The sequence below is a fragment of the Mus caroli genome, chromosome 3 (genome assembly GCF_900094665.2).
Source record: "Mus caroli chromosome 3, CAROLI_EIJ_v1.1, whole genome shotgun sequence".
NCBI classification, from domain to species: domain Eukaryota; kingdom Metazoa; phylum Chordata; class Mammalia; order Rodentia; family Muridae; genus Mus; species Mus caroli.
In genome coordinates, this window is record NC_034572.1 from 38,219,567 (window position 1) to 38,242,562 (window position 22,996).

A 22,996-nucleotide genomic window follows, 5' to 3' on the forward strand; every position below is an offset into this window, starting at 1 on the left:
TATGATAGGTATTTGAGCATGAACATACTCAAATATAAAAATACATTTTGAGCAAATTTTATACAATGAACAGTTAGTGAGATTAAAAGGTATTCTTTGATATGTACACGTATCTTTTAACATGTCTCCACTATTTTTAGATCAACACAATGCAACTTGTCCTTTTATATATTGAGTTAGAGATACCTCTAATTACTGAGGCAATATTATCTTAAATAACTTCAGTTTTGTATGAGCATTACTAGTTTGGGGAGATACTTATCCTAATCCCAGTTTTATTTTGTGTTTGTAATATTGGTCAAGGTATAGCCAATATGAAGAGTGATACAATATCTCCATTTTAAATGTATAAGTTTTAGGAAAAGGAGAATTGAGAGAAATGAAAGGCAAAAGTCAAACTCAATATGAACTCTTTGATTGTTGTCAGTAGGGTAATTAATCAATATCACTAGCACCCACTTTTTTCATTTGCAACATTCTCTTTCTACTCTATGCTTGGCTCATTTAACACAGTAAGATCTCATTTCATCTTATTTTAGTATGTGCATTTATGGAGTCCTCTTAATCTACATTTGTATTTATTGTTAAATATTTTGGTAGTAGCATGCTATGGCATGTTATCATATTTGCTGTTTAATTACAGAGCATTAATTTTCATTATTGTTTGCCTGCCACAAATACACTAATTGTTGTAATTTCAAAAACTTATCCTGACTCACTAACAGAACCAGCCGAAAATGTTCCTGATCCCTATAATAAAAAGAACCTAAACATGATTTGCTTTACATTCAGTGGATTAAATACTGGACTGATGTTCAACAGACTTACTGTGAAATAGTCTTCCACTATGAAATATTGGGATGGACAACAACCCGCAGTGACATAGAGGAAGAATCACAGATCATAACTACTTGTGCTCAGTTTCAATGCTCTTCTTCTGGAGGTCTGACTTTCCTTTGCCAGATGGAGAGATGTTGTTTTTTGTTTGTTTACATAGGTTTTTGAAAAGTTTGAAAATAGGTTTTAATTTATTTTGTGATGTGCAGGGTGGTGGCTGGATTCCTGAAACAGGGGCCTCAGTACATTTACTATTGGAAAAATATGTAAAAAGTTGTTGCTGCTTATAATAGAATTGGAATAACTCATCTGGACATATTTTCCAATTCACTGGCAGCAGCTAAAGAGTGCAACTTGATCTTTGTACCCACAGAGAAATGAGATCTAACCCAAATTTAAGCTAAGAAAATTCAGATGAGCATTTATATTCATATGCACAATACCATACACAGAAATATTGACTTGTATATAACACAATAGAAATTGTGTACAATTAGCAAAGGAACACTCATTCTCTTTGATACTGTATTTTTTAGCAGTTAGTTACACTATCTCAGAATATGGGGTGTAAGGAATCCTCATGAAGATAAATGCTGGTACAGGACTCTGGGTGAAATCAAAGCTATCACAGCTTCAATTTTAATTGGATGTCCTTAGACCTTAAGATTTTAATTGCTAATTACAAGTCTACAAGTCACAATTATTCTAGATCCTAGAATTCCAAGGTGGGCATAGTGAGCATATTCCAATATATAATGAAATAAAAAATTATCTCAATCTCATTCCAGTGAGTATTATTTATTGTTCATCTCCTAAGATAGAGTATGGACTGCTAGTGTCTTTGGGATATACATAGTTGATTTGTTGCAAGATCTACTATTGTTCTGTGCAAGTGAATTTTGTTGGCATAAAAATATGTTCAGAATATTGACAGAAAGCCGAATAACTAGAGTTTGGTAACCCAAGGACCACACAAAGAGTTGGAGAGATGAAAAATAGAAAGAGATAATGGAAGATGGACTTAGTATGCTTGCTGTTGATTCTGGGTTCATTCCTAATCGGGAAGTGTAACAGGGTTTCCATTTGCAATCATATTTCAAGGACTGAAGCATGGTCTTTAGATGTTGGGGGCTGGGAAATGTATCCCAATCATTGATACTCAAGGTAAAAGGAGAGACCCATTGATACATTACAAGAACAGAACAAGTTTAGTAAGAAGGAGCCACAACTGAAATTGCATGATTTTCTGAAGTTAAAAAAAAAAGTATTGAAAAAACAACAACAAAAAAGTATTGAAGAAATGGGAAAAAGAAAGCAAAAATAGATTTGGAGAGAAAATCAAGCATTATGTTTGATTTTCACAATTTCAGTTAAGTCTTACAAAGAAATCAGAGGCCATGTTTTCTTTGATTTCCTTACTTGTCCTTATTTCTACTTATCACGTTATAAATATTATTTTTAAAAAGAAGCACAACATTTTGATTTGAGAGCTTAATCTATAATTGCATTATTTTATTAGATTCATTTTTCTAGAATTTTACTTAGAATGCTATTGCATGAAAGATGTGATTATGAGTCAAAGATAAAAATAAAGATTGAGTGTAAAGAAACCTAAAAATTCATTATTAAAGAGGTATTTGTAAAAAGATGAATGATTAAGCATTCAAAGGCATGGAAACATATTGTATATTTAATATAGAATTATTGTGGCAACTCATTTATTGGTAAATAATGAAATTGAGATTGACATAATAATTCATTGTAGGGTCAATATACTAAAATGATACAAGTATAGTTTAATGTTAATGTAAATGTTTATTTAATACAACATAAATCATTCTGTGTGTTTTACATATATAGCAGAATTACAAAATGTATTTGATTTATTACTACATAAATATTTAATAGCAAAATAACTTTTCATAGGAAGTGTTGAATTTGTATTTAAAAGCCACAAGATGACAAAAAAAAAAGAAAAAGAATAAAATCTCTCAAACTTGGTACAATTAAAAGATGTATAATATATGTTATAATCTATAAAAGTTGAAAGTGAAACTATGTGTTTGAAATATAATACAATGAACAATGTTAATGTAGTAATTACTCTATTTCTTTTTTGTTTGTTTGTTTTTTAAAAATGTAAGTGTCTGTATCTGTCTCAGTCAGCGGCTTGTAGAGACTTTCACAGGATAACCATGCTAGGCTTTTCTCCACAAACATAACGTACCATCAGTAATGGTGTCTGGGTTTGAGTCCCATCCATGAGATGGATCGCAAGTTGGGTTGGTCACTGGTTGACCATTTCTACAGTTTCTGTTACTTTTTTTTTTTATCTACGCATTTCTTTTAGACAGGAATAATTCTGGGTCAGAAAATTTGATGCTATCCCCAAACCTTCACTGGGGGACTGTTTAACTACTGAAAGTGGTCTTCTCTTCAGGTTCCATCGCCTCACTATTTCAGTTACCCCCTACTTTGAATTCTGGAAGTCATTCATATCCTAGGTGCCTGGAACTTTCTAGAGGTTCCCCCAAGCCCGCATTCCACTACTAGCAGCTGCATATTTCCATTCATTCTTCTGGTGCTGTGGACTTTTCTCCTATCTTCCCTATATCTTTTCCTGCTCCCTACCCCTTTAACCCTCTGTCTTCCTTCCACAATCCAGTTCTCTCCTACCCTTTGCCTTCAGTGATTATTTTGTTCCCCCTTCTAAGTGGGCTTGAAGAAGGCTGACTTGGGTCTTCCTTCTTTTGTAACTTCTTAGGGTCTGTGGGGGGTGTATACTGGACATCGTGTGCTTTTTTAGCTAATATCCATGTATTTGTGAGTACATACCATGCAGATCCTTTTAAGTCTGGGTTACCTCACTTAGGATTATATTTTTTTAGTTCCATCCGTTTGTCTCCAAAATTCACGATGCCCTCATTATTATATTTTTAATTTCTTAAATTAGGTATTTTCTTCATTTACATTTCAAATGCTATCCCAAAAGTCCCCCAGACCCTCCCCCCAACTCCTCTACCCACCCACTCCCACTTCATGGCCCTAACGTTTCCCCATACTGAGGCATATAAAATTTGCAAGACCAAGGGGACTCTCTTCCCAATGATGGCTGACTAGGCCATCTTCTGATACATATGCAGCTAGAGAAACGAGCTCCAGGAGTACTGGTTAGTTTATATTGTTGTTCCACCTATAGGGTTGCAGACCCCTTTAGCTCCTTGGGTACTTTCTCTAGCTCCTCCATTGGGGGTCCTGTGTTCCACCCAAAAGCTGACTGTGAACATCCACTTCTATGTTTGCCAGGCCCCGGCATAGCCTCACAAAAAGACAGCTATATCAGGATCCTATCAGCAAAATCTTGCTGATGTATGCAATGGTGTCAGTGTTTGGAGGCTGATTATGGGATGGATCCCCGGGTATAGCAGTCTCCAGATGGCCCATCCTTTAATAGCTGAATAGTATTCCATTATGTAGATGAACCACATTTCTTTATCAATTTTTTTTTTTGTTGAAGGACATCTTGGTTGCTTCCAGTTTCTGGATTTTATGAATAAGGCTGCCATGGTAGACTGATGTTGGGGATCCCTATGAAAGAGTTAAGGGAAAGATTGAAGGCTCTGAAGGGAATAGCAATCCCATGGGAAGATCAGCAGTGTCAACAAACCTGGACCCCTGGAAGCACTGGGAGCCTAAGCCACCAACTAATGAATATACACAGACTGGACCAAGATCCCTGGCACATATACAGTAGAGGATTGCTTTGCCTGATCTCAGTGGGAGAGGATGCATTTAACTCTATAGAGAAAAGGGGTATGCCCATGGCAGGTATGGAAGTGAGCACCATCTCAGAGGTGAAGGGGTGGAGGGATGGGGTAATGAACTGTGGGGGAAGGGACAGGGAGGTTTGCAACATTTGGAATATTGTACAAAAGCTTAGACATTTGAGAATACAAGTACACTGAAAATTAGGAAGAGAAACATTATAATGATAATTATAAAATATTATGTGTTCTCATGTAGTCCTCTACAGAGCCATATCATACTATTTGGGAAACAATTAGCTCTGTATTCCAGCAAGTATTTAAACTACATAAAACCTAATTTTAGAAACTTCCTAGAATAATTGTTTTACAAATAAATTTACTTTGGTGGCTAATGCTGAAGAGTAGCACTTATCGGAATTGTATGGCAATAACACACTGAGAACAGGCACTTATTCAAGCATAATACGTTAATACTTGAAAATTTATGTGATTATTTTGAAGATGTGTTTTGAGACATGTATTATTTTTACCATGACAATATGCATGGTGCACATGTAAACAAACATATGTATGAAAATTGATAAAAGTATTTAAACATATAATTAGTAAATATATATTCATGATATTACATGCTTAGTGGTGAAATTATAGGGTTATAAAATAAGAGGCCTCATTTTTTTAAATTCAGATGTGACAAAAATAAGAAACATTTGTTATGTATGGACTCCAAGCAGTGCGTTGAGGTCAGAGTGGGTGACTAACATCCAGTGCCATCAAGGATTCATGCTTGAATCAAACCTGTCTATTACTAAGCAGTATTATCAATAAATTACATTGAATTGACAGAATAATAAGTATCTATTCTCTAGAAAACATTACTAATATATTTTTTTCAAAATACGTTTTTAATTTACACTAGCATAATGTCCCACAATTGAATCAGGCCCTTCCTATAGGAAATTAAAAGTGAAACTAAAAATGCATAAGAAAATATGAGGATGTTTTATCTTTCTATGTTAATAAAATTTTATTTTCATCTATATTAAGTTACAATATCTCCTTTGGTTCAAGGACACATTCTTCCTTTTTTATACTCAAGAGAAAAAAATTCTACACTGTTGATGTCAGCAATTTTTAAATAGACCATTACTTTGGAATGATGATTGGCTTTTGATTCTTTTAAGAATAAAACTTTAAAATCTTGTAAGAATATGCAAAGTACATTTTATGAATATCATTGATATGGTTAAACTACAGAATGCCATTATTTTAATTGAATTACTGCCTGTAGCTAAATGACTAAAAGCATAATAACTTTTCATTTAATTAATTACTGAAGAAATCCTCAGCCTAGACTAAAAGTATCCATCATGACAATTAGCTTCAGGGTCTAATATATGAGATCAGAGCTTAGGTCTTAGAAAATGAGTTTGTACATAATAGGCATTCACACCAATCTCGTTCTGTAAACTCGATCTTCAAGGTTCCCTTTTCAATCACTCCAAGGAGAAATGTTTCTTTAAAGTGCAATTATACCAGTAATTTACAATCATGATAGTTCAGAGGAAAGAAACACTGATACTTCCTGTGCAGCTAAATAGAGAGAGGTGAGGGGAAGGAAGCAGAGGAAGAGGGGGAGGGAGGGAGGAATGAAAGGAGGGAGAAAGAGGAGGTAGAGGGAGTAATATCACAAGGCTATAGCTATACACCTTTAAATTTCCAAGTAGAGAATAAATTTGCCTTAATAATTACAAGTATTGAATACCAATTAGAGTAAAAATTTGCCAAATGCTTTGGAAACAAGAGAGACTTGCACTGAGGACATTTTATGTTCAGATGGAGGCCCCCAAATTCATTAGTGTTACATATATTTGGACAAAATGATTTTTGAGCAAGAGTAAGTTCTTCACTGACCCTTATATCCAACACTAGTTCACACCCTTCTTTCAGAAGAGAAGCTGTGTAATTTCTCTTTTATTCTTTGTGCTATTTACCTGTGATAAAATCTCTTTCATGTAGGTTTTCTCTTTTACACTTATGAACCTTAATACTCAAAATTAAAAATTCTTGATTGTTAGAATATATATGTATGTATTTCTTGTACTTAGCAAAGAAACTTTGAAAATAAGTAAAATAATTATAAATTTGGAAATAAATTATAGACTTTTATTTGTTGCAAAATTAATAACATAAAGTAAATACTTTACTACTACATAAAATATTTTATAAATTGGTGATAAATATGTAAGTGGATATTTTATTTAAATTACAATCAATAACTTAAAACCTATGCATCATTCATATAGCATAGCAAAAGTCATATTTAATTAAATAAACTATTTTTATTAGATATTTCAAGTAAGCATACAATTTAGTGATTTTTGTTATGACATATTTCCATTTACTTTAAATTGACTTTTACTTTTCAATTACATCAAGTGATTCTAAATTTTTCTCTTGTAATTCAGCAAGGAGCTTGTTTATAATTTTTGGTATCTGTCTATACTCATCATTATGATAAAGATGGCATTCTTTATGATACTCATATTGATATGTATGTACATGTGTAGGTATATTTCGCTGGATTTGTGTTCCCTCATTTTAAAACTGGGGGATGGTGATTTCAAGTCTGGATTTCTCGGTGCAATCCTACCTAACATAGAAATCACTCTCTAAACCAGACTGGTCTTGAACTCAGATCAGAGAGTATTCTGTTTTTCAACTTCTGGAATTAAAGGCTTGCACCACTACCACCCAGTTTAAGTTACCCCACCATCTTTATGATATCAATATGAGTATAACCAGATGCCAAATCAAAACTTTTTTATATGCAAAGGCTTATGCTAAATGATGTAGTGACATTGGAATTGGATCCTGTGGAAAAGTCACCTGAATATGGCAGTATTTAGGGACTGGATTTCAAAATGTGTCTTACACACAAATAAAAAATGATGATAAGTGTTATTTCATTACTTTTACACATGACCTCATAAATTGAGAACATCCCTCGGTTAGTTTTTGTTTTGTTTTTCTATGAAGTAATTGTAAATGACATACAAATCACTGACATCTTTTAACAACACGTTAGTAGGTTTAGAAAGATTATTTGTGGTCAGTCACAGAGCCTATGCAATTAAGAAAACACAAATATTTATTTACAAATTTAACTTCTTTTTATTTATGGCTTTTGAAGATCACCTGGAAGAATTTTTTCTAAATATCTCTAGATTTCTATATTGTTCCTCTCAAATCTTTTCTCAGCCATGGAAGGGGTAACTTTTAGAGACTGGGAGGTATATTTTTATCTCTTTCTTCAAAGAAGCCCCTTTTAAGAACTCACCTGTGATTACAGAGCTGTGGAGGCATCTACATTCATTATCCCCAAATCCCATCTATTTCTTAGTTCCAAAGGATATGCTGGGAGATCTCTCCAGTCAGATTTTACAAAATTGCAGAAACTTCCCTGCTGATATATAGGCAATATTTCAGCTTCCATGTTTACTGCTTTTCCAAGAGTAAAATATGCCTTCTTCTGAAAGACTAGTGATTTAGTGATTTATTCCATTACATATTTGGTGTTTTTGATTAAGTATCATAAGCATTTGACAATGGATGTTAAACCCATTATTAATCCACAAAGATTATACATATGATATAAACACTTATTTTTGCATATTCCTTGATTTTTACATAATTATGAAATATGATAATATAGTTTCTTTATTTATAAAATATTGTTTTTCTGTTGCATGCTCCAACCCAAGTCTCATGGAGGTAAGGATTTTCTGTAAGACTTATTTATGATGGATACCACCCTTGCAGGTTTTTAAATAAAACATGAGAAAATGTAAAAGAATCTATTCATGTTATAAGAATTAATTTATTTATTTAACTTTTCTTCAAACTATAATCTTTACTCACATAATTTTAAAATTATTGTTTAAAATGTTACTAGTGCTAAAATGTATACCATTATTCAATATGAAGAATAAAAATTAGTAGACAGAAAGGAGTTCTAGAATTTCAGTTGCAAATTATCAAAGTCAGAAAATACACCAAAATCTTTAACATGAACTGAACTTTTTCTCTATCACAGATTACAGATTGTGGTAAACAGGCTGAGTCACTGAATGTAATCTTTGCATTCATTTTTCGTATGTTAGGCCCAATTTTGAATGTTCTTGCTAATCATGGTAACTCAAGACTGTCATTATTGGGTGTTTCCAGGTTAATATGAACTGCATAAGACTTTGTTTTTAGTAATTTTTAATGTCTGTATTTTATTTTATAATTCTAGCCTTTGTACATGAATCTATCAATTCCATGAGGTCATCCTTTCTTTTGCCCAATAGCATCAATGTACACTTCTATAAGGAAAAGCATGAATCAAGCCTGCCACTTTCTCAAACATGCTTGTATTAAAAATAATGTTATATTTATTTTCATAAAATCATTAAGTCTCTTTATGAATAGCATATTATAAATTAATAATAAATAAATATAAAATATAAACCTATCTAAAGCACATTTAAAATACAGTTGAAATCATGTAATCAAACCTAAAAAGTAGCAGTGCTATTATGTTGTAAAACAACAATGTACTTACATACATTTTAAAAAGCATACTATTCTTGTGGCACAGACTATTCTTGTATATCAGAATTCATCACCAAATACATAGATCATGTAAGAGTCAACCTGTATATAGAAATCGAGATAGAGAATTTAATATTCTACACCTGCAGTCCAGAAGACAGTCTTGAAAATTTCTTGCAGAGAATATGTTCCACTTCATGGACTACTGATCTATGCTGGAGGCATCTGAGGAAAAAACACAACAGCCCATTTCGTGGATCAATAGAACATAACAGAGTAGCAGGTGTGAAATAGAGGTATAAAGCTAATAATTATTTATTGAATAAATGTGTTTTAGCCTGATCTTGCAATATAATTTAAAAATATTTATATAAATAAAACACTTTTAAAGTAAGAATTATCACTGGGAACTTAGTAAAGAAACTAAAACCAAATAATTTGTTCAAGGTCAAAACTTAGTTTGTAAAGGTGTACCTTGAATCTAATTTCACTTGAAGTTTGTGTGTGTGTGTGTGTTCATGTGTGATATTCTCCCTAAAATCTAACCTTCTGAAAATTAAATAGGCACAATAAATTATATAAAAAGAAAATATTTAATCCCGTAGAAGCATATCAGCTTACCATAAATATTTACAAAACATCTAATTATTTTGAATGTTTTATTGGGATATTTTTTAAAATATTGAAAATATATTTTAATCATTTTCAAGATCTCCCCTGTGAATTTATGCATTCTTCACAGTACATAATTAATTTTTTTCTTCAAACTTGCTACCACTTGAGACTGAAAGATGTAATCGTCACTGGCAGTTGAAGTCTTTTATTTATTGAACAGTGGGACAGGCTGACATCAATGGAGTTTCCTGCCAATATACTTTCCTGCAGATATTAAAACCAGCGTGGGCATGGATGAAAATGAATCCCAACATGGTGCACTCTACATGGTTTGCCAAGTTCCTCACAAGCCACTAATCACTACCTGACATTGATTCAATGAAAAGTAAAGTCAGAACACCAAATTGTTTCCCATGTCATCCCCTATTGACTAGATGCCAGACGTTAAACACCAGATGTCTTTATTGACCTAGGCTGCAACGGGAGTTGAGAATCTTTCATGGACAGTTTCCTAAAATCATTTATCTCAGATAACCATGCATATATTAAACTGTCTGTAAGAATATTTTCTCAACTCATGCTTATATTTACACTAAAATTGACATGTTCATGTAGAGTGCCCACATGAATACAAAATATCAATCTAAGCAATTGTTAACTCTCTTTAAACAATATGAAGGACGTAAATTAAAGGTGGTAGGGTGGCAAGACCATGGCTTAGTCTTTACTGTGTGTTCTTCCTAAACGTGAAGACCCAGATCTTTTGCCTGAGTCTGGTCATGTATGATATGGTAGTTTTACACATACATGAGCAAACACAACTGCAAACATATACACCTAGAAAGAAAACATAAAACAATAAATAAATACTTCTAAAAAGTCTATGAACATGGGAAATGTTTCAGTGTGAAATGTTTCTTTGTCTATGTTTGGTACCACAAAAGCAGATGCATTACTTATGTTTCTGTTTCTGTGATAAAATACTCTATAACAAAAATCAACTGAAGGTAGAAATAGTTCATTTTGGCTTATGGTTTCAATGGATTGATTCCATCATAATGGGAAAAAAATCTATTGCAGCATCACAAACAAAAAACTGACTGATGACATTTTCATCCACATACCAGAGGCAGAAAGAGAAATCAGGAAGTAGAGTATAGTTATAGCCCCCTGAGAAACACATAGGCTGCATTTGCTAGATTTGCATCAACTCCTACAGGAGTGCCAGCAATGAAGGACTATCTGTTCAAATACATGGACCCAAGGAGAGCATTTGTCATTGAAGCCAACACATAAGGAAAGAATTAATCACAAATATAGGTATGCATATATGCATTTACAGGAAAGTTATCCACATTACCAAATATAGGTATAAAATGTAAGTATATACTGCAAATAGAGATCTCCAAAATCCATAATATGAAAAAATTCTAGATGAATTTTATTAGATGGTATTTCCATTTCTGTGTAACACAAAGAACTTCTGACACTATGCCTAATTGTATATGAGATATCTGGATTTATAGAGAAAGACATCAAAGCACATAGCCCAGCTTTTCTTTTTCTTTTCTTTTTTTTTTTACATACATATAGATTTATTAGATATTTTCTTTATTTACATTTCAAATGTTATCTGCTTTCTTTTTTTCCCCTCCAAAAATCCCCTATACCTGCCCGCACCTCCTTCTCTGCTCAACAACCCACCCACTCCCGCTTCTTGGACCTGGCATTCCCCTATACTGGGGCATAGAACCGGCACAGGACCAAGGGCCTCTCTTCCCATTAATGGCAGACTAGGCCATCCTCTGCTACATATGTAACTAGAGCTAAGATTCCCCCCATGTGTTTTCTTTTTTTATTTAAATTTTTATTAGATATTTTCTATATTTACATTTCAAATGTTATCACCTTTCCTAGTTTCACCTCAGAAAACCTCCTATCTCCTCCCCACTTCCCCTTGTCCCCAACCCACCCACTCCCATTCCCAGGAGCCTGATATAACTGTTTGCCCAGGGCCTTTGCCAATGCCTGGCAAATACAGAAGTTGATGCTCACAATCAGGCATTTGACGGAGCACAAGGTCCCCAATGAAGGAGTTAGAGAAAGTACTCAAGGAGCTGAAGGGTTCTGAAGCCCCATAGGAGAAATATCAATATGAAATAACCAGTACCACCAGAGATTCTTGGAACTAAACCCCCAATCAAACAAAATACATGGTGGGACATGTGGCTTTAGCTGTATATGGAGCTGAGGATGGCCTAGTTGGTCATCAATGGGAGGAGAGGCTTAGGTCATGTGCTTTCTTTAATTGGTGATTTAGTCCAAGGGAGCACTTGGGGTACTGGTTAGTTCATACTGTTCCTCCTATGCGGCTGCAAAGCCCTTCAGCAACTTGGGTACTTTCTCTAGTTCTTTTATTGGGGACCCTGTGCTTTGTCTAATGGATGGCTGTGAGCATTCACTTCTGTATTTGTTAGGCACTACCAGAGCCTTTCAGGAGACAGATTTATCAGGCTCCTATCAGCTAGCTCTTGTTAGCATCTGCAGTAGTCTCTGGGTGTGGTGGTTGTATATAGAATGAATCCCCGGGTAGGGCAGTCATTGGATGATAATTCCTTGGGTCTCTGCTCTGTACTTTGTCTCTGTAACTTGTTCCATGGGTATTTTGTCCCCCCTCTAAGGAGGAACGAAGTATCCACACTTCTGTCTTCATCTTCTTGAGTTTTATGTGTTTGCAAACTGTATCTTCGGTATTCTGAGATTCTGAGCTAATATACACTTATCAGTTAGGATATATCATGTGTGTTCTTTTGTGATAGGGTTAACTCACTTAGGTTAATATCCTCCAGATAGATCCATTTGTCTAAGAATTTCATACATTCATTGTTTTTAATAGCTGTGTAATATTCCATTATATAAATGTACCACATTTTCTGTATCCATTCCTCTGTTAAGGGAACTCTGGGTACTTTCCAGTCTCTGGCTATTATAAAAAGGCTGATATGGACATAGTGGAGCATGTGTCCTTATTACAATTTGGAGAGTCTTCTGGGCATATATCCAGAAGTGGAATTGCTGGATCTTCTGATAGTAATATGTCCAATTTTCTGAGGAATCACCAAATTGATTTCCAGAGGGGTTGTAACAGCTTGCAATTCAACCAGCAATGGAGGAGTGTTCTGCTTTCTCCACATCCTCGCCAGCATCTGCTGTCACCTGAGTTTTTGATTTTAGCCATTCTGACTGTTTTGAGGTGGAATCTCAGCATGGTTTTGATTTGTGTTTCCTTGATGATTAAGGATGTTGAACATTTTTAGGTGCTTCTCAGCCATTCTGTGTTCTTCAGTTGAGAATTCTTTGTTTAGCACTGTAGCCCATTTTTAATAGGGTTATTTGGTTCACTGAAGTCTAACTTCTTGAGTATTTTGTATATATTTGATATTAGCCCCCATCAGATTTAGGATTGGTAAAAATCTTTTACCATTCTGTTTGTTGCCTTTTTATCTTATTGACAGTATCGTTTACCTTAAGGAAGTTTTGCAATTTTATGAGGTCCCATTTGTCAATTCTTGATCTTACTGCACAAGCCATTGTTTTTCTGTTCAGGAATTTTATTTCCCCTGTGCCCATATCTTCGAGGCTCTTCCCCACTTTCTCCTCTATAAGTTTTACTGTCTCTGGTTTTATGTGGAGTTCCTTCATTCATTTAGACTTGACCTTTGTACAAGGAAATAAGTATGGATCAATTCACATTCTTCTACATGCTATATGCCAGTTGAGCCAGCACTGTTGAAGACAAGTTGAAGATCTTGTCTTTTTTCCACTAGATGGTTTTAACTCCTTTGTCAAAGATCAAATGGCCATAGGTGTGTGGGTTCATTACTGTGTCTTCAGCTCTATTCAATTTATCTATCAGTCTGTCACTGTACCAGTACCATGCAGGTCTTGTGTTTTGTTGTTGTTGTTGTTTGTTTGTTTTTGTATTTGTTTGTTTTTGTTTTGTTTTGTTTTTTTATCACACTTGCTCGGTACTACAGCTTGAGGTCAGGCTTGGTGATTCCTACCAGAGTTTTTATTGTTGCGAATAGTTTTTGCTATCCTAGGCTTTTTGATATTACAGATGAATTTGCAAATTGCCCTTTCTAACTCTGTGAAGAATTGAGTTGGAAAATTTGATGTAGCCCGGAATTTTTTACACTAATGTTTGCTGTGGGTCCCTCCATGTGTACTAAGGAGTGTATAAGCTGCATATGTATTTAGCAGGGGATGATCTTGTTAGTCATCAGTGTGAGGAGAAGCCCTTGGTCCTCTGAAGGCTCGATGATGTCCCAGTGAAGGGGAATGCTAGGGAATGAGGAAGGTGTGGGAGGGTGGGTGGGGGAGTATCCTCATAGAAGCAGAGGGGAAGGGATGAGATAGGAGGTTTTCAGAGGGGAAATTGGGAACAGTGATAAGATTTGAAATGTAAATAAGTAAATTAACCCACAATTTTTTTTTTAATTGTGAAAAAAAGAAAAAGAAAAGAAAATGCAGGAGAGCTAAAAGCTATCTTCTTTTCCTCATACATTGTCTTGGTTTTGAAATCTAAGTACTTTTTCCTTGTTGTACTTGTTTGGTTTGTTTGTTTGTTTGTTTGTTTTCTTTGTTTTTAAGGCACAGTCGCACTCTGCAGTCTGTCCCAGCATCTATCATATCACATGGGCCAGCCTTGAATCAAGAGTGATCCTCCTGTCTCATTCTCCTGAGTGCTTTCATTACAAGGATGAGCTACTTACTTGACAGAATATGCTTCATTGTCACACAAAGCCCACAGAAGCCGTGTATATCACATACAGTGTCCCAGTGATGGAAAGGAAGAAAAAGGGGAGCATCCAACGATTAACTGGAAACAGATGCCAATACTGCTGTGTCTCAGAGTTCTAGGTTATGTCTTAGAACCATTTTTCATTTTTTTTTAATTTGTTCATTTTACATCCCAATCACTGTCCCCTCCTGATCACCCTTTCCCACAATCCCTCCCAATATTTCCACTCCCATTCTCCTCTGAGAGCATGGAGGACACCAACCCCCATACTCCCACCTTGGCACATCAAGTCTCTCCAGAGATAGGCTCATGCTCTTCCACTGAGGCCGGTAAGGCGGCCTATCAAGAAGAACATATCTCACAGACAGGCAACAACTTGTGGGATGGCCACCACTTCAGGTGTTTGGGATCCACACAGAGAAGTTATATTTGTGTAGGGAGGCCTAGAGCCAACCCTTTTATGCTCGTTGGTTAATGATTTAGTCTCTCATAACTCCAAGGGCCCAGGTTAGTTGACTCTGTTGTTGATCTTCCTGTGGAGTTCCTATTCTCTCTGGGGATCAAAATCCTTCCTTCTTATTCTATGAGTCCCCAAGCTCCATCCACTTTTTTTCTGAGGGTCTCTGTATTCCTCTCTCATCTTCTGGTTAGAGCCTCTCAGGAGATAGGCTTGCAAACATAACAGTATATTATTAATAGTGCCATGGATTGGGAATTGTCCATAGGAGGGTCTCTAGTTACGCTAGCTATTATTTGGCCACTCCATCAGTCTCTGCTCTATTTCCCATACCTTCATTTTTATAGACAGGATACATTTTGGGTCAAAAGTTTTGTGGGTGGTTTGGTGTCCCTGTTGCTCCCCTGGTATTTCTGTCTGGCAATGTGAGGTGGCTTCTTAAGGTTTAGATCCATTCTTACTACAATAAAAGAATGAAACTCATTTTACATCTGAACATTTCCACATTTTCTGAGATATACAGTTTAGGGGAAGAAGTGAAGGTGTATACTCACTTCACAAAAGAACCCTAAGCTACTTTTCATTAGCCTCATATTTACAATGCAGTAAAATGTTATCAATAACTTTACAAATCTGGATTTCACATTCTACTGAAAAGTGTAAACAAACTATTTTGTACATAAAATATGCAATTCCATAAAAAATTTCACTTCAAAATGAAAATTATCCTTCACTGAGAAATGTATATATACTTCCAGAGGGCAGCTTTTGATCTAATGCCAAACATAAATTATCTCTGATACATACCCATCTTTGTCTTTAAAAAAATGCTGGCAGTTTTTAAATATATATGATTTTAACAAAAATTGCAATACAACAATTTTAGAAAAAAATCACAAGTATACTTTATACTGTAATAATCAAGGCAAATGTGGGTATCAGTCATTGTCTGCCATTATCTTGGAGGTTTATAGTTTTGTTTACATGGTCTGTTTATAGTTTTGCCACTCTATGGACCTGGAAGATGGACCTGGATATGGAATGGATTCTCTTCAATCATGTCCCTTTCTTGCCGCAGGACAAAGTGGTTTCTTGAGATTCATACTCCAGTCCACATGCTTGTGCAGAAAATGACTTATTCACCATTAATTCTATGCAGTCCATAAACAGCTGTCTTTAAAACTACACAAGGCCCCGAGCTAATTATGACCTGACCTAGTGATTCGTGAGATTGAGGGAATTTTGCTGTAGCTCTTTCATAGTCACTTTGCCTACATTGTAGAATCAGGCAAATTATATTGTGGGTCCAAAAGACACAATTTTAATCACAGGCCACTTAAGCATCTGATGTATTTAATATGTCATATGCCTTTGACTAATGTGATAGTGGTTAAAGGAATTCAGTGCAACCATCTGATGAAAAATATTAACAAAATGGTTACATTCAGTTAATAGGCAATTTGGAATTTTTTTTTGAAAAATCATCTTATGATAAGTAAGATAATTTTCTAAAAATAGCAGAGGAATTATACTGGTTAGTTTTTATTTTTAATAAATGTAGCATAGTTCACCTGGAAGATGGGAACTCAGCTGAGGAATTTCCCAGATTATACTTTTCCTACATTGATTTTGATCGTGGTGTTCATCACAGAAACAGAAAGCACATTAGAACAGTAATCAAGAGAATGATTTTATATTGTATCATTAATCTAAGTGAGTAATAATCATGAAATTTAAATTCCTTTCCTATAGTTAATATAAATAATTATATATAATTATATAGAACTAATTATGATATAACACTTTTATATTAAGATACTATATTTTTCTCAAAGGAGCATAGCATATTAAAGAATTTATCTGGTTTACTGATAATGGATCTATGAAAAAGACATTAAATAATTTAGAAATTAAAAATATATAATTATGTCTTGTACTTGATTTCTTTAGCTCAAATCACAGTTATAATAAGCTTGCAGAGATAGCTGAGAGCTATATAATGACAACAGCTAGAAATAAGTGAAAGAATGGGATTCTTCATTCCTTCCAAAGAGTAGGATGTTCTAATTCAAGGAGAGTGAAGTTTGACACAAGAGATAGCAATGAAAGTGTGGCAAATGGCCATGCATCCTCCCAAACCTGGACTCTAACACAATGTCCTTTCTTTTGTTTGAGGTCAGAAAATTATCTTCTAGACAGTAGGAAATAAACAACAGACAGGGTAGTAAATGTTAAGAAGAACCAAGAACCTAATGGTTTCCTTAAAACTGGATGGAAGAGAAAGCAGCAAACATTTAAAATATAAATCTTATCTCCATTAGTAGGTGTTGTTTAGAGAAGGATGTAGAAGGTTCCTTATTGAAACGTTCAAAGGCAAAAATAAACACCAACATCTCTCTTTTCATGTTTTAAAGCTGTAACATATATTTAGTGTTTTATAAAATATCTTGACTATAGATTACTGACAAGTAATATTTTTCTTGAAGAGTCTTAATACATGTATAATATCTCTTCTGCTTTTTTTTAACCAGGGTTACTATATGTGTAAGCTCATTAAACATTGAATACATACATAACTTTATAGGGTTGATGAGTATATAATTTCAGAAAAACTTGAATCACCCTAGCCATTTGTAGTAACTTCCATAATATCAAATATTTAAAAACCAATGGAATCCTGAATCATTTTTGGTTTTTGATTTCTCTTCTGTCCTTTTTCTCCATTCTCCTTCTCACTTCTTCCTTTCTTTCCCCTCTCCTTCCCACCTCATACAATTCCAACAAATTTTCCTCAAACTATATGAGGCATGCAAAATTAATATGTAATACATAGAGACATTAAATTTTGAATCTAAATTTCAATGACTTTTATTGTTGTTTTAAGTCTTTATTCATGTACTTATTTTGCTTGTAGAAAATACTTTTCAAAATTATTTTCTGAGATAAATAATTATATTTACAAATAATAGTCATTTGTGTGTTAAAATTAATGTTAGATGCAAAAAGTGTGATATGGTTTTTGAAGATAGGTTTCATTCTAGCTATTGTAGCCTACAGATCAATGGACAGGAAAAAAATTCTATTATGTTTAAGTCCATCTCTGAAGACAGTGCCCCTGTGTTAGATGTGTCATCATCCTTGGCAATTGTGCCATGTGTGCAGTGGACTGTAGAGTTTGATGTGAGATTTCAGCTAGCTTACTTGATTCAGAATTTACCTTGATTCCTTCTTCTAAATTCAATTTGAGCACACTTGACACAGTCTATGATTGTACACAGCCCTTGGACAGTGCAATCATTTGTATCCTTTCTAAGACTTCATCATTCTAGCCTGTTATTGCCTTCCCCACTTGACTGACTGCATATTGCCACTGTTGTATGTTGTGCTCTCTGGGAGCTGGATTGCTGTTCTATATAATAAGTGATTCTCTGTTTCTTTGTAAGTTTACTTGCATATTTCACTTATGACCTTATGATGAGTTTTGCAACACTATCCAATGTGAACATGAGTAACCAAGGCAATAATATTTAATCCCAGTTTAACTTCACAGAAACGTATTTTATTTGCCTTATATTCGTAACAGTTAAATAAAATATAACTTCATGACATATATTGAAACATAGGCTTTAAAATCTACTTTTTGTTGATTTTTGAACATAGATTAATCTATAAGTATAAAAACCCAGATATTCTCCATAAATCATATTTAAAATATACACTTGTAATAAAGTATACTAAAATTTTACTACTACATTGCAGCATGAGTACTGATACTTTTCTCTAGCTATGCTTCCATTATATTTATCTCCTTTATAAAGCACACACACACATACACACACACACACACACACAAACAGATACACACATACACTCATATGCACATGTACACACACCCAAACACACACACACACACACACACTCATATGCTCATACACATGCTCATATGCACACACACGCTCATATGCACACACACGCTCATATGCACATGCATGCACACACACACATGCATATGCACACACACACTCATATGCACACACGCACACACACACATTTATAAAACTGTCTGCTTTACTTCCTCCCTCGGGATCAGGTATTCATTTTTTTCTAATTTTCTTTCCTTTCTTCATTATTTTTAATGTACTTCCCAATACATATTTGAAAATTACTTGTTTTAGTTAAGGTTTCATGATCCCTCTTTGGAACAAGCAAGTTATTATATGTAAGTTATTATATGTATTAGAAGAATGAATTTTCAGCTCGACTAAATTTTTCAGTATATTTTAAGTCCTTTAAAAGCTCTGAAACTTTTGTAAGCTGAAGTGTCAGTATGAAATTTATCCCTTTATCAATTGGGAGCATTTGTGAGTATAATATTATTTATTACAATAAAATTTCCTAAATTTGTACATAGTAAAACTAAATATAAAATTATATATTTATACTAATTGGCACAAAGTAATTTTCAAATAATTGAATTTTATTGTATATGGGCTTTTCATACTTATATTGTTTTCATGCAATAGTTTTAGCAAAATATAGATGTATTCTTAAAGATCAATTAATTGTTCATATATGACTCTGGTTATCACATTTGTAAGTATATTTGATTAAGTCATTCTGTAAATAAAAGTGAAATGCACCATTCAGTATTCTTCTAAACAATCTGAAGCATCCAAAGGAAAGAGTTATCTTTGATTCAAATGGAGAAGAATTTTGATCTAGCATCATGGCTGCTCTGGGAAGAGATCACATCCCAACCTATCAATACCTATGTCTATGTGATCCATCTGAAATGTAGATATGTTCTGAATTATAATATGATCTTGCTGGAATATAGACATGCCATTAGGATACATCTTTAATTGCAAAGAATTAAAGTAAAGTTAGTTTATAGAAAAAAATAGCAGAAATGTTTGAAAGTGATATTGAATTGAGTCTCAGACAAAGTGACAAGTCAGAGAAAGATTTAACAGAATGAGTCAGAGATGAGATACATGCGACTCTCAAGAGGAAAAGAAAAAGAGGACTTTGAGATCAGCACACAGTGAGAAGAGGAAGGCAGTTTTACTAGGAGAGTTTCACAGAGTCAGGGTGCAGGTGAAGACAAAACAAACCAGAAATGAGAAGCAGTCAGAAGACAGGAATAGCTTGGCAGAGTTACATTGAAGCCAAGTAAAGAAATTCAGTCAGAAGATGAAAGAAGCCAGTTTGGAATCAGGCAGCTAGGAAAGGACTTTGGGTCAGAACAGAGGAATTGAGCCAGCCATCCAGAGTTCACAAAGATCTAGAAAGGGCAAATTTATTCAGTAGTTAGCCTCTGAGATGACATCAGGGGAATAACAGTTAATTTTACATTCAAATATAAATGGTGCCAAGACAGGGCATCCTGGCATAAAGTGTTATGTTAAATGTTGCCTATAATCGTCAGAAGATACTTTGAAAAGATATCTAAAGATGGCACTTTAGAGGACTTTCTGTCAAAAGAGTATTGTATTTTGGTTCCTGTAGAGAGACTATCTTGTGTATTGTATGGATATACCACCTGTTAATTATAAAGCCTATGACCTATGGCTTAGGCAGGAAATAGAGGTGGGATATTTAGAAGAGAGAAGGGATTCTGGAATAGAGTCAGGCCAGAGAGATTATCTGGGAAGATGTGATGAACTGGACACATGCTACCTGAGCACAGGTAACCAGTCATGAGGCAACATGTAAACTAGAATAAATGGAATATTTTAAGTTATATCTAGTCAGAGAAGAACTTAGCTGTATGGCCATAGAATTTGTAAATATATTTTGAGTCTGAGTCGTATTTCGGGGAGCATAGGTCTAGTATGTTACAAAATTACTTATACACTATAGGATTTATGTCTAACTATTAGTGATGTTATAAAGTTATGAAAATTTTAAAAGTAGAAACTTAATGGGAAAATGATAGATTATCAATGGTGTGACTCTGAAGGACCAATTAGGATGAAAATTCTTTACTCATGCTCTATTTTAAGCTCTTAGCAACTGCACATCGGTAATTTAGCAGAACCTCAACTAGATGCTCTATACATGAGGCATGGTGTTCTCTCATAATCAAGTATCAAAACAACAAAATCCTGGACTGAATTCTATGAAACAATTAACAGAAACAAACAAAAATAAAAATATAAAAAAGACAATAAAATGAAACAAAAATATTTACTCATAATACATTCACAGTTGCAGGCATTTTGTCATAACAACAAAATTCAAATATACAAAACTGGTATTAATAAATTAAGATTTTTTAAACAAGCTCATTTTTGTTGTTTGTTTGTTTGTTTTGTTTGTTTTTCAAGACAGGGTTTCTCTGTGTAGACATGGCTGTCCTGGTACTCACTTTGTAGACCAGGCTGGCCTCGAACTTAGAAATCTGCCTGCCTCTGCATCCCAAGTGCTGGGATTAAAGGCGTATGCCACCACTGCCCGGCTAATAAATTAAGATTATTGATCATAGTTGATGATAAACATGAAGAGCATCAAAATTCATTTTCAGGCAGAACTATAAAATGAGGAATTGTTTATAGAATGTATATTACCACATTGACAGGATATTCCAACAATAGCAATGCATATCTGAAAATGATGAAAATATAAAGAGTAAGGCAGTGCTAATTTAATGATAGATGGAATGATTGGTGAACTCTGTCCTGAATCAACTACTTGAGGAGACACTCACTCACAGAATAGAATTATTCTGACAAACAAAATAGTCATATCCTGTGCATGTTGTGAGACTTAATGCAACTTTGATTTTGATGTGATTTAGTTCCCAGAAAAGGGGCATCAAGGCTATGACAATGGCATTTTTAGCCATTTTTTTAATGAAAATATGTTTGATATTTTAATTATAGTTAAATCTCAATGTACTATTTAAAACGCACACATGTGCGTGCACTAAGAACCCAAACCCCAAATGATACAATGTACAATTTTGAAACTGTTTGTTGAAAAATATCCTGCATCATTTCTTTCTTTTTTTAAAAAAAATGGGTATTTATTTCATTTACATTTCCAATGCTATCCAAAAAGTCCCCCACACGCTTCCACACCCAGTCCCCCACCCATCCACTCCCACTTCTTGGACCTGGCCTTCCCCTGTACTGAGGCATATAAAGTTTGTATGACCAGTGGACCTCTTTTTCCACTGATGGCCAACTAGGCCATCTTCTGATTCATATGAAGCTAGAGACATGAGCTCCGTGTGTGTGTGTGTGGGGGGGGGGTACTGGTTAGTTCATATTGTTGTTCCACCTATAGGATTGCAGATCCCTTTAGCTCCTTCGTTACTTTCTCTAGCTCCTCCATTGGGGGCCCTGTGATCCATCCAATAACTGACTTTGAGCGTCCACTTCTGTGTTTGTTAGGCTCTGGCATAGTCTCACAAGAGACTGCTATATCTGGGTCTTTTCAGCAAAATCTTGCTAGTGTATGCAATGGTGTCAACGTTTGGAAGCTGAATATGGGATGGATCCCCGGATATGGCAGTCTCTAGACGGTCCATCCTTTTGTCTTAGCTCTGAACTTTGTCTCTGTAACTCCTTCCATGGGTGTTTTGTTCCCAATTCTAAGAAGGGGCAAAGTGTCCACACTTTGGTCTTAGCTCTTCTTGTGTTTCATGCTTTTAGCAAATTGTATCTTATAACTTGGGCATTCTAAGTTTCTGGGCTAATATTCACTTATCAGTGAGTGCATATCATTTGAGTTCTTTTCTGATTGGGTTACCTCACTCAGGATGATGCCCTCCAGGTCCATCCATTTGCCTAGGAATTTCATAAATTCATTCTTTTTAATAGCTGCGTAGTACTCCATTGTGTAAATGTACCACATTTTCTGTATCCATTCCTTTGTTGAGGGGCATCTGGGTTCTTTCCACCATCTGGCTATTAT